The sequence below is a fragment of the Octopus bimaculoides genome, chromosome 6 (genome assembly GCF_001194135.2).
Source record: "Octopus bimaculoides isolate UCB-OBI-ISO-001 chromosome 6, ASM119413v2, whole genome shotgun sequence".
Lineage (NCBI taxonomy): Eukaryota > Metazoa > Mollusca > Cephalopoda > Octopoda > Octopodidae > Octopus > Octopus bimaculoides.
In genome coordinates, this window is record NC_068986.1 from 109,745,754 (window position 1) to 109,757,239 (window position 11,486).

An 11,486-nucleotide genomic window follows, 5' to 3' on the forward strand; every position below is an offset into this window, starting at 1 on the left:
ATCATCATCATCATTGTTGTTACTATTAACATAGAATCAAATGACATCCTAGCATCCTAGTTAACCAGTCACTGAATAGAGATGAATTTCTTTCAGTTTCACTGATGCAGTCATCGGCCTGTCAACAGACGAGGTGTCGACATAAGAAATAGAAACACAAAACATACATCTTTGCACACACACACACACACACACACACACACACACACACAGATATAAATATATACATACACTCACACACAGGTATAAATATATACATACACTCACATGATGATATATATATATATATATATATATATATATCATATATATGAGAGTGAGAGATATACACACATTCATACACATGCATACATATATATCATTATCATTTAACATCCACTTTTCCATCCTTGCATATACACACACACATGCGTATATTATTTTCTCTCTCTCTCTCTCTCTCTCTCTCTCTCTCTCTCTCTACACACACACACAGATATCGCAAGCTATAAATCTGTTAGGTCAGAATTAATTCCCAATGACTGTAAACAGTCCATTATTCAAACATTATATATACATTATATATACTTTATTATACATTATATATTTTACTATTTATTGTGTCGTTTACCAAACATTTATGGTTTTTCCCTCCTATCAACCTTCAATGTTTTCTAACCAGAAAACACACACACACACACACACACACACACACACACACACACACACACACACACACACACACACACACACACAATGTGCTTATCTGCAAACAAACATAAATAAAACTAAACAAAATATTAAGAATGAAGGCAGTTTTACGAAATCTGGAGAAAAAAAAATTTGGAGATAAAGATTAAAAAATATCAAAACAAAAACAAGCCTTGAAATTTTCATTTGACAAGGAGTGATGTTAGATTATCGTAATTCTAGGATTTCTAAAGAATTCATTCCTATAGAACAAGCAAGGATTGCAGCAGAGTTCATAGATTCTGTTATTTTAAAAAGATGCTTAAATTTTAAATATTTTGTCATTTTCTATTATCTGTATTTTGCTAAATTTTGTGTGTGTGTGTGTGTGTGTGTTAGGTGAGAGGGTGGAAGCTTGATAAGTAGTTGTTCTTCTTGTTATTATTATTGTTATAGTATTATTGTTCAGAGTTTCCATGCCTGTTTAGAAGAATTATTGTCAGTTGGTGCAGAATGGTGCAACTTAGTTTTAATTTATTTTTGAGATCACCTCGCTTCACTTACATGGCTAAAACTCTTTAGAAAGGCATGATTGTAAATATTTTAATGTTCCCTTTAAAGATCCCACTTTTCATGCTTATCTAAGAAACAATTATTTATCAAGTTAGCCTATCTTAACTGTTAACATCTGATAGAAACTGTTTTTGCTTTTTTTTTCTGGGTATTTCTAACTAAACTATAAATTACTTGGTGTGAATCAAACCAAAACAGCTATTATTTAGAAAGCTAAACTTTGCTCTATTTAGACGAAGGCCTATTCTCTTCCACCACTATTTTTCGTGCTTATTATAATGATATAAAAAAAATAAAAACAAAAACACCTAAACAAGCATATTATGCTAGAAATATCTAGTTTATATAACATTTTTGCTGTTGCCTGGAATAGATCAGGGAATAGGAATCTGCTTCAGTCACTGGTCATGCTTGGTTGATTATATTTGGCACTTCATACCTGACTGCTCACAGCTCACTGGTTATATTTAAATGATAAATAAATGGAGAAATAGCAATTGTGTGGAGACTTTAGCAAAAATTCAGCAGACACTTGAAGACACTTGAAGACATATCTGAAGATGATACATGTTTAAGATGAACTTCTTCAGTGCAGTCCATTAAAATGTTAGATGGAAGGAAATTATTTGCTGGTCCAATTATTTGTGCTGGCATATTTCTTTGTCTGCTTTGTTACATTTAGAGAATTTGAATGGCAGAAAATGAGAAGACTGCATTAAAAAGTGTGTCAACAAGTTAGTTTTTGACTTTTTGCGACTCTAGGCATAAAGCCCAAAATTTTTGGGTAGGAGGCCAGTTGGTTAGATCAACACCAGTACGGGTACTTAATTTATCGACCCTGAAAGGATGAAAGGCAAAGTCAACCTCGGCGGAATTTGAACTCAGAACATAAAGACAGATGAAATATCAATAAGCATTTCGCCCAGCGTGCTAACGTTTCTTATTTCTTTATTACCCACAAGGGGCTAAACATAGAGGGGACAAACAAGGACAGACAAACGGACTATGTCGATTACATCGACCCCAGAGCATAACTGGTACTTAATTTATCGACCCCAAAAGGATGAAAGGCAAAGTCAACCTCGGTAGAATTATAGAATATCTGTATAATTTTACCTAAAAAAGGTTATTTTAATGTACCGAACCGCTTGGTAAAATTATTAATTACTAATTAATTGATCAATTAATTAATTAATTTTACCCTTTTATTATTATTGAAATATATGTAATATATGTGTAGTCATTAGCCCAGCTAGATGGTTTACAGCAGACACACCATTCAAATCTCACAGGAAATATTACAGCTTTTTCCATCATTTTCATCAATATTATTAAATGTTATAATTTATTAGTCACTGCACTCACCGTCATGAATAGGAATGTGAAAACATAAGTTATTGCTGTTGTTTAACCAGGTTATTATTGTTTGAACAGATTAATGATAAAAGGTATTCACCCTGCCCCAAATACACATATCCCTTCCCCTTGCTGAGATGATAGGGAGTAACAGGAGGGAGATTTGGCTGCCATTTCTAACCGGCCAATCAGTCAGGTAGAAGTTATTTTTTGCTTCATGGAGTTATTGCTAAGATACAGAATTTTTTCAAATTCAAAGATATCTCCATAAGCAAAGAATAAAGAGAGAGAGAGAGAGACAGATAGACAGACAGACAAGCAGACTGACAGACAGACAGGGAAAGAAAAAGATAATGTAAGATAAATATTTAGTTTAGAGTATATTTGAGATTATTTCAAATCAATCTAAACAATATGTATATAAATGCAGCTCTGTAACGCAACTGCTTTTAATAAAACTGCAAATATGTGTGCACTATTTATATATATATTCACAAGGTCAGTGAAGGTTAAATATGCAACATTCCAGAATAACATTATGGCATAGATATCATTCCAGAATGATACAACAGTGTTACTATCATTCCAGAATTATAATACAATATCAATACAATTTCAAAATGATAATAGTCCAGCACAATTACCATTGCAGAATTACAACAGAACATCAATATTGATCCAAAGTTATAACACCAACACTATCATTCCAAAATATTTATACTGTGCTGATTCTGGAATGGTAGTAGTGTTATGCTATCATTCTGGAATGATAATATAGCAGCACCATTACCGTTCCAGAATTATAATTGACCATCAATATCATTCCAGAATTATAATTGACCATCAATATCATTCCAGAATTATAATTGACCATCAATATCATTCCAGAATCATTGTACAGAGTATAATGGGTAAATTGTCACCATTTTATATTTTTAATTTTGTGCTTGCACATTGTTTGTTTTGATTTTGTCGAATACAAGGTATAGTAGGGTCAGTTGGGCACTGTCTGTGAAAAAAACAGCACCATGATAAAATTCACTCTGCCAGAAATTTGGAAACGACATGCTGTACTGCTTGGCATTCACAATGGAAGCTTCAATATGAACATTTCAGAGTGTTTGGGTGTCAATCTGAGGACATGTACCGAGAGTGATAAAAATCAAACATCCAATCAACATCATGATGTTTGGAGGGATCACTCGTGATGGTGACATTATGCTTCCATTCATCTTCCCACACAGCCTCACACTCAAAATGGAAGCCTACATCAAGTGCCTAGAAGAAGTAGTGCTGTCCTGAGTTGAGAGGCTGGCTGCTGGAAGACCGTATGTCTGTCAACAGGACTCTACACCATGCCACACAAGCAGAAGAACCCAGTCATGGCTGTCAGACAATTTCTGCGACCACATCACTCGTTACAGCTGAGTACCTAACTCCCCAGACTGCAACACCCTTGATTATTATGTGTGGAACGCGTTTGAGTGAGAGACCAACAAAACTCCTTGTAACACCAAAGATGAACTGAAGGCAAGGATTATGGCAGCATTCACCAACTTAAACAAGGAGACCATCCAGAAGAGTTCCAGTAGGTTCCGAAGTCGTCTACATTTCCCCAACATCTCTTCCCCTACCCATGATTACCACCCACTGCTGCCCTCCACTCTCCCTCATATGCCTACCTGCACACACTTCCCATGCCCTCACATATCTACCATTGCCCCCAATCACTCCAACTTGTCTTACCATCACTTGCTGTAGTCATCTCTCCTTCATCTCTAAACACCTGATTTCACACTCTTATCGAACATCCACCCTCTATCCCTTCAGTGCATTCATATTCCACCCCCTCTGTACTTTGCTGGTATGTCCCAATACATCTCCAGCACCATCTATTTCTATCTTTCACTCTATCTTTCTTTCCTTCTCTTTCTTTTCTTGCTGGAGTAGCTGAGTATCTCCTCTACAGAAAGACACCTATCTCTATCCCTCTTTTATACTTTAACTTCTCAAACTGGCACAGATCTACATCCCTCTGTACCACTCCCTCTCTCAGGTGAGGGATCTTTGTTGGGTAACACTGCTGGTACCACATGAAAAGCACCCAATATACTTTGTAAAGTGGTTGGTATTCAGAAGGACATCCGGCCATAGAAACCATACCGAAGTAGACAAAGGAGTCTGGGGCAGTTCTCTGGCCTGCCAGTTCTTGTCAAACTGTCCAACCTATCCCAGCTTGGAAAACGAATGTTGAATAACGATGATGAAGAATTAAAATTTAAGATCCTCCCCAAACAATGACAACTTGCATAACCAAGGATTATCCATCTCATTTTGAAGTGCTAATCACAATCATATTCATTCAAGGTGTCACGTAAAAAGCACCCACTAAACTCTCGGAGTGGTTGGCATTAGGAAGGGCATCCAGTTGTAGAAACCTTGCCAAATTTGATCGGAGCCTGGTGCAGCCTCCTGGCTTGCTAGTCCTCAGTCAAACCGTCCAACCCATGCCAGCATGGAAAGTGGATGTTAAACGATGATGATGATGAAGAAGAAGAAGGAAAGTCAGCCATTAAAAACCAAAGATTTCTTTCAATCATCGCATTGGAAGTGATTTCCTATTTCTTCCTCCACACCCAAATGAAAATCTAGACATGGCTAAATACACAAATTCTTAGCAGTCATCAATTATAATAGTTTCACTGCTTGTGTCATCAGGGATTTACAAGGTATGTGGACTGATCTAACAATTGTCATACCTTAGCTTGGGACTCAGAATTGTTATCTTGGCTGTTCTTGTCATCGTAGCTGTTTAGCCTATATGTGGGTCCAATTCAAACAGACATCATAAAAAGTATTCCATTCATGCCAAGGTATAGTGTACCTTAGATTAAATCACTTCTTTTGCCTGTTTATAAAATGGTGTGATTTAAGAGAAATTTAGCCACCATTTCTAACATACAGACTGACACATATAGGCCCCTTTGCTGGCTTGCGATATGAACAGTCATCAACAACATATCAACTTTTGTTGATGAAACCAATGACGAAAGGCATTCCAGCCATGACAGTCCTATCTTAATTTCAGTCATATATGCAATTCTAAATGCACTGTTTTCTTTTCTTTAACAGTTGTGTATAATTTGTGAGAGATGTAGCCTCTATTTCTAGCAGGCCAAGTGACCACATAAAAGCTCCCCTAGCTTTTAATCTGGCACCCTACTGACAGAGACAGAATCACACTGTGATTTGCAGCGCATACAGAACAGGATACTTATTTATCACAAGTTAATTAAGCTAATAACCTTCCTTCTGCTCGCTGGCTTCCAACCGTTTTTCTTTAATATTACAGCAGACAATGAAAATAATGTTGGTGCAGTCCAAATGACTCACTTCAGAAAAATAAGAAAATGTAGGTACTTTTTCCTAATAAAAGAAAATCTGTACAACACTACACAGGATAAATATTATTATTAGGTCACATCTACTTAAATCATCATCTTAACGTATACTTTTCCATGCTTACTTGGGTCAAACAGATTTCATTGAAGCAGATTTTCTATGTCTGGAGGCTCTTCCCGTCACTAACCCTTCACCTGTTTTCTCATGGGCAGACAGGCTTTTCATAAACGACTGGAAAATGAACATTACTCATTTACACAAAAGCACCATTCAAGCGTGACTGATGCCAGTGCCACCTGACTGGCACCTGTGCTGGTAGTACATAAAAAGCACTATTTGAGCATGGTCAATGCCAGTGCCGCCTGACTGGCACCCGTGCCAGTGGTCTGTAGAAAGCACCTACTACACTCTCAGAGTTGTTGGCATTAGGAAGGGCGTCCAGCTGTAGAAACCTTGCCAAATCAGATTGGAGCCTGGTGCAGCCTCCTGGCTTGCCAGTTCTCAGTCAAACCATCCAACCCATGCCAGCATGGAAAGCAGATGATGATGATGACATAATGTCAAGGCAAGGGTACACACACAATCATCAAATCATCATAATTTAACATCACCTTTTCTATACTGGCATGGGTTGGCTGGTTCAATAGGAACCAACGAACCAGACAGCCGTGCTGAGCTCCAATGTCTACTTTGGCAAGACTTCTTTCCTTAGATACCGTTCCAAATTCCAACCACTTCACACATTTTGCTGACAAATTCACTCACAAGGATTTGGTTAGCCCAGGGAATATAGTATTAAGTATCTGCCTGAGTTCCCCCACAGAGGGATTGAACCTGAAGCCACCTGGTTGTGAAGCAAGCTTCTTAACCACACACTGAGTCATAAAAAAAAAAAGAAACAAAGTACATGCAATATATAGCTGAATATTTTTAGGGCCACCCCAGTGTTGTGTCCTGGCAGACAGTCTTTGAGTTAATCAGTATTCTAAACTAACAGAAACATAATTTTCCCAAAGGTGAATGACAGAATCCATTTGAGAAAAGAAATCCTGCCATTTTCCCATTGTTGGATAAAGTTACAATTAGGACAAAAGATTACTTGTACACACCTTTAATTATATCTCATAACTATACAAACAATTTACACCTGTCTTCTTTTCACATACTCCCACCTATCCATACATAATGTGAGGTAGGATAACCATGTAGTGTAGGCACATAGCTTAGTGGTTAGGGTGTTGGACTCATGGTTCGATTCCTGGATCAGGCAATGTGTTGTGTTCTTGAGCAAAACACTTCATTTCATGTTGCTCCTGTTCACTCAACTGGTAAAAAAGAGTGATCCTGCGAAGGACTGGCATCCTATCCAGGGTAGAATGTATACACTAGAGAAACTGGCTCTATGCACCTTACAGTGCAATGTGGACTAACCAGGGTAACCATATGGGTCTTCTATAGTGAAACACCTGTCCCTGTCCCTCGATCATACTTTAGCTTCTCACTACATGGCATAGGTTTACCTCTTTGTCTTCTATGACCTCACTCAGCTGAAAGGTCTTTTTCTTTGTTTTACAAGGTACTTGATAACCCCACTGATGCTGGGGGTTGAGGAAAAAAGCATCCAGTACACTTTGTAAAGTGGTTGGCATTAGCAACAGCCTCAAACCATATAAACCATGCCAAAACAGAAACCAGGGGCTCAATGCAGTTTTCTCACTTGTTAGATCTTCTCACTTGTTAGACCCTCTCAAAGCTGGGTCCCTGTGTCTAAGTCCACCTGGGCTCTGGAGCAAAATAATAAATAATTGTATATACAGATCAAGAGTAACAATCACAGGCAAATTAACAAGCAGAATCACCTGCATCTTCTTTTTCTATGCATGTGGTTTGTTATTGTTTTACCTGGAATCCAGCGGTGAGGATGTTTAACCTGTTCCCATTATAGCAGGAATACAGCATGACAGGGTTAAGCTGTCCAACCTCTGCCAGCATGGAAGACGGTGGCATGGGTTGAACGGATGCTGACTGATGATGCTGATGATGCAGTCTTGTTTATGTGATGCAATTGGATTATTTCACATCTATTTTCTGGTGCGCTCCACTGCTTATCCACTGTTCTCCCTATATAGATCAGGTGGCTGATCAGGTATTAACTGTAACATGACCTGTTTATTGAGTTTTTCAATAAAACTATGAAATAAAGTCTGTGTTTGTTTATTGCCTTGAAAAACAACTTCGGCAACAACAAGGAAATTATTTCTAAATAATTTTTCCTTTATTCAAACTGATTTACAACAAAAATAAAAACAGATAAAAAAAATAAACAGAACAATGCTTCTTCTGAACAGAGGCAAAAACTATTAAACTTAATCTATTAAACTTAATCTATGCCTGCATCTGTCAGTAAACTAGGATTATTTTCCAAAACACATTTCAACAATCTCACACTAACAGATACTAGAGAGATATAGAAGCTAAAATCTCAACAGTCAACTAGCAAGATTCCAGTTCTCTGGTGGTACTATTACTATTAATTGATTAATTATGAAAAGATTTTGCTTGGCAGGAGAAGTGAGAGAACCTAACAAGTACTTCTCTATCCATGTATTGAAAAATTAATTATAAATCTCCCTCGTATCAAACTTTTACATTTATTTTTACAAAATATTGATTATTCACTTATCATAAATCGACTACTTAGAGATGCTATCTGTATGAAATACAATAATTAAATTACTGCTAATATATTTTGATGCAGTGTGCATAAAAATGCTAATTAAAAGCAACTATGTGAGTGAAGAAAAAAAAACAGTCAATGACAATAATAATATTGATATTATTTTGACAAATAAAGGAGACAATTGCAGATGTTTCAGCCTTATTATGAACTCATCAACAGAAATATGGCACCAATCATACATGAGCAACTCAATTGGTAGTGTTATACATTATAAAATCACAGTCTTGACAGATACCAGTGTCACACAAATGGCACCTGTTAGGAAGGGCATTCAGTCATAAAACCATGCCAAATCAGACTGGAGTCTGGTGCAGCCTTCCAGCTTCCCAGCTCTGGTCAAAACATCCAACCCATTCCAGCATGGACAGCGAATGCTAAATGATGAGGATGATGATATATGGTAATATTTATATTCCACGAAAAGTGGATGTTGTGTTAGAACACAGAATACTACATTATTTACCACAAGAGGACCTCTCTCTCTCTCATATGGGTTTGTGATGCATAAAAACACTTGTGTTTATGTTGCTGACTGGTGATAACTCTCTACTACAGCTGTCAACAGCAATATAAAAAGTGTGCAATATATACAGTAGGGAAAAAAATAAAAATAAATAGATGATACACTGCAATGCTTCTTGGTTGTATGTGATCATTGAGAAGACAAAAAATGCAGCCCTTTGTCCCCTGAAACAATGACAAATAGCCAGAAATTCTGAATAGCAACAAAATGAATCATCAGCTTTTTTTTTTTTTCAAAATGTCTATTGTATGAATATGCCTACATAATATGAAAGATAGTTTCTCATCTCACATATAACAGGTTTTGAATTGCACTTGAAATAAATCCATTGTATCTATTATGTCTTGCACCTCAGTCTGCTTAAGATTTTGAAGTTTAGTTTTATAACAAATGACAAAATGATTTTTCTAGTTTTATTATGACATTTGCAGAGCTTTTGGTTCGTTTCTTTGTGTTTTGTTTTGTTCTTTTTTTTCCCTTGTAACTCAACTGAACTATTTTTGTTTATTATGTTTTTTTAAAAGACAGAATGGACATTTGTACAAAAGCTCTTCTAACTTTCTAACCAAATACTTTTCTTTCAAGGTGACACATATGCAAAGAGAACACTAATATATGAATGCAGTATTTAGTTCGGAATGTCTTATTCCAGTCTGTTGAAATAAACTATAATGATGATGATTGCTTCTATTCAGTACTAATTCACAAGTATACTTACCAAATAAATGAGAATTATAGCTGTGTGTGTGTGTGTAGTCTACAAAGAAAAACCAAACTTATTTCCTAAATTTCATGTTAAATTATTTAGATAAGTGCTTCCATTGGAACTGGAGAAATTATGAGACCCAAGAATACAAGGCACCAAACAACAGCAAAGAACAGTCACAAAAATTCCTGTGGAATATTTAAATGCAAGAAGGCAGGGAGCTGGCAGAAACGTTAGAACGCCGGGCAAAATGCTTAGCGGTATTTCGTCTGTCTTTACGTCCTGAGTTCAAATTCCGCCAAGGTCGACTTTGCCTTTCATCCTTTCGGGGTCAATAAATTAAGTACCAGTTGCATACTGGGTCGATCTAATCGACTGGCCCCCTCCCTCCCTCAAAAAATTTCGGGCCTTGTGCCTAGAGTAGAAGAGAATATTTAAATGCAGGAATACAGAAGAGTCTTTATCTTGCTTTCAAATTCTGGCACAATGCCAGCAAGTTCGGGGGGAGGGGCTAAGTCGATTACATCGACCTCAGTGTTCAACTGGTACTTATTTTTAAGGACCCTGAAAAGATGACAGGCAAAGTCGACCTCGGCGGAATTTGAACTCAGAACGTAAAGACAGACGAAACACCGCTAAGCATTTCGCCCGGCGTGCTAACGTTTCTGTCAGCTAGATACTTTGAAGAATCTTTATATCAACATTGATGTGAAAAAAATTTAGAACTGTAAATATCATTAAATATATAGATATTTACAAGTATGTGTGTGTTCAAAGAGAGAATGAATGAACGAGAAAAGAGAAAATACTATTGGTCATTTAGAAACCTATTCCACCACCACCACCATTTTTACCGTTTACTTTTTTCAAGCTTTCTACACATGAAATGTACTGAAACCAATTTACTTAAAAAACTAAAGTCACAAGCAAGTCAAACGACACCCCACACATTAATTGTAACATTGTGCGACAATCTCTGGAAATACCTGCAACACGAACAGGTATTATTGAGATATAAATGCTTTTAGATATGATTGTTTGTCTTGTAAAGTGTCTCATAAAAGCTATGAAAGACGAAGACAAAACAAAGATAAAGATTGTTTATCAAATAGAGCGGCTTTACTGGTATGAAGTGTTTCAAGTCTGGAAACAAAACCCATAGAAATGAGTGCAACAAGTTGATATGCCGTGAATGTAAGGTTAGGTAAAAGTTTACACGTGTACAGGTGTGTGTGTATACAGGCCGCGCGCACGCATACAGAGACAGAGAACTGGCAGTGACCCATTAAGCGACTTGAGTTAGGGATGTCGATGTTTTTTTTCGTCTCGAGGTCAAATTGAAATGAGGTTAAAAGTAGAGAACAAATAAAATTCTTGAACTCTATCAAAACAACGAAAAGGCAAAAAAAAAAAAAGAAAGAGTAAATTATTTTTCTTCGTTCTAAGGGGGACCTCCTCGTGTTTTTTATAATGTTCCTTAACAACGAATCCATTAACCTTTTCTTTTGTGTACCGTA

The 11,486-nt window shown here is 36.7% G+C and overlaps 1 protein-coding gene across 4 annotated transcripts in view; it reads right to left on the reverse strand.

Annotated features, from left to right (window-relative positions):
- Positions 1 to 11,486, reverse strand: part of LOC106873757 (uncharacterized) — a 294,459-nt gene that overhangs the window by 198,804 nt on the left and 84,169 nt on the right. The window lies entirely within an intron of this gene.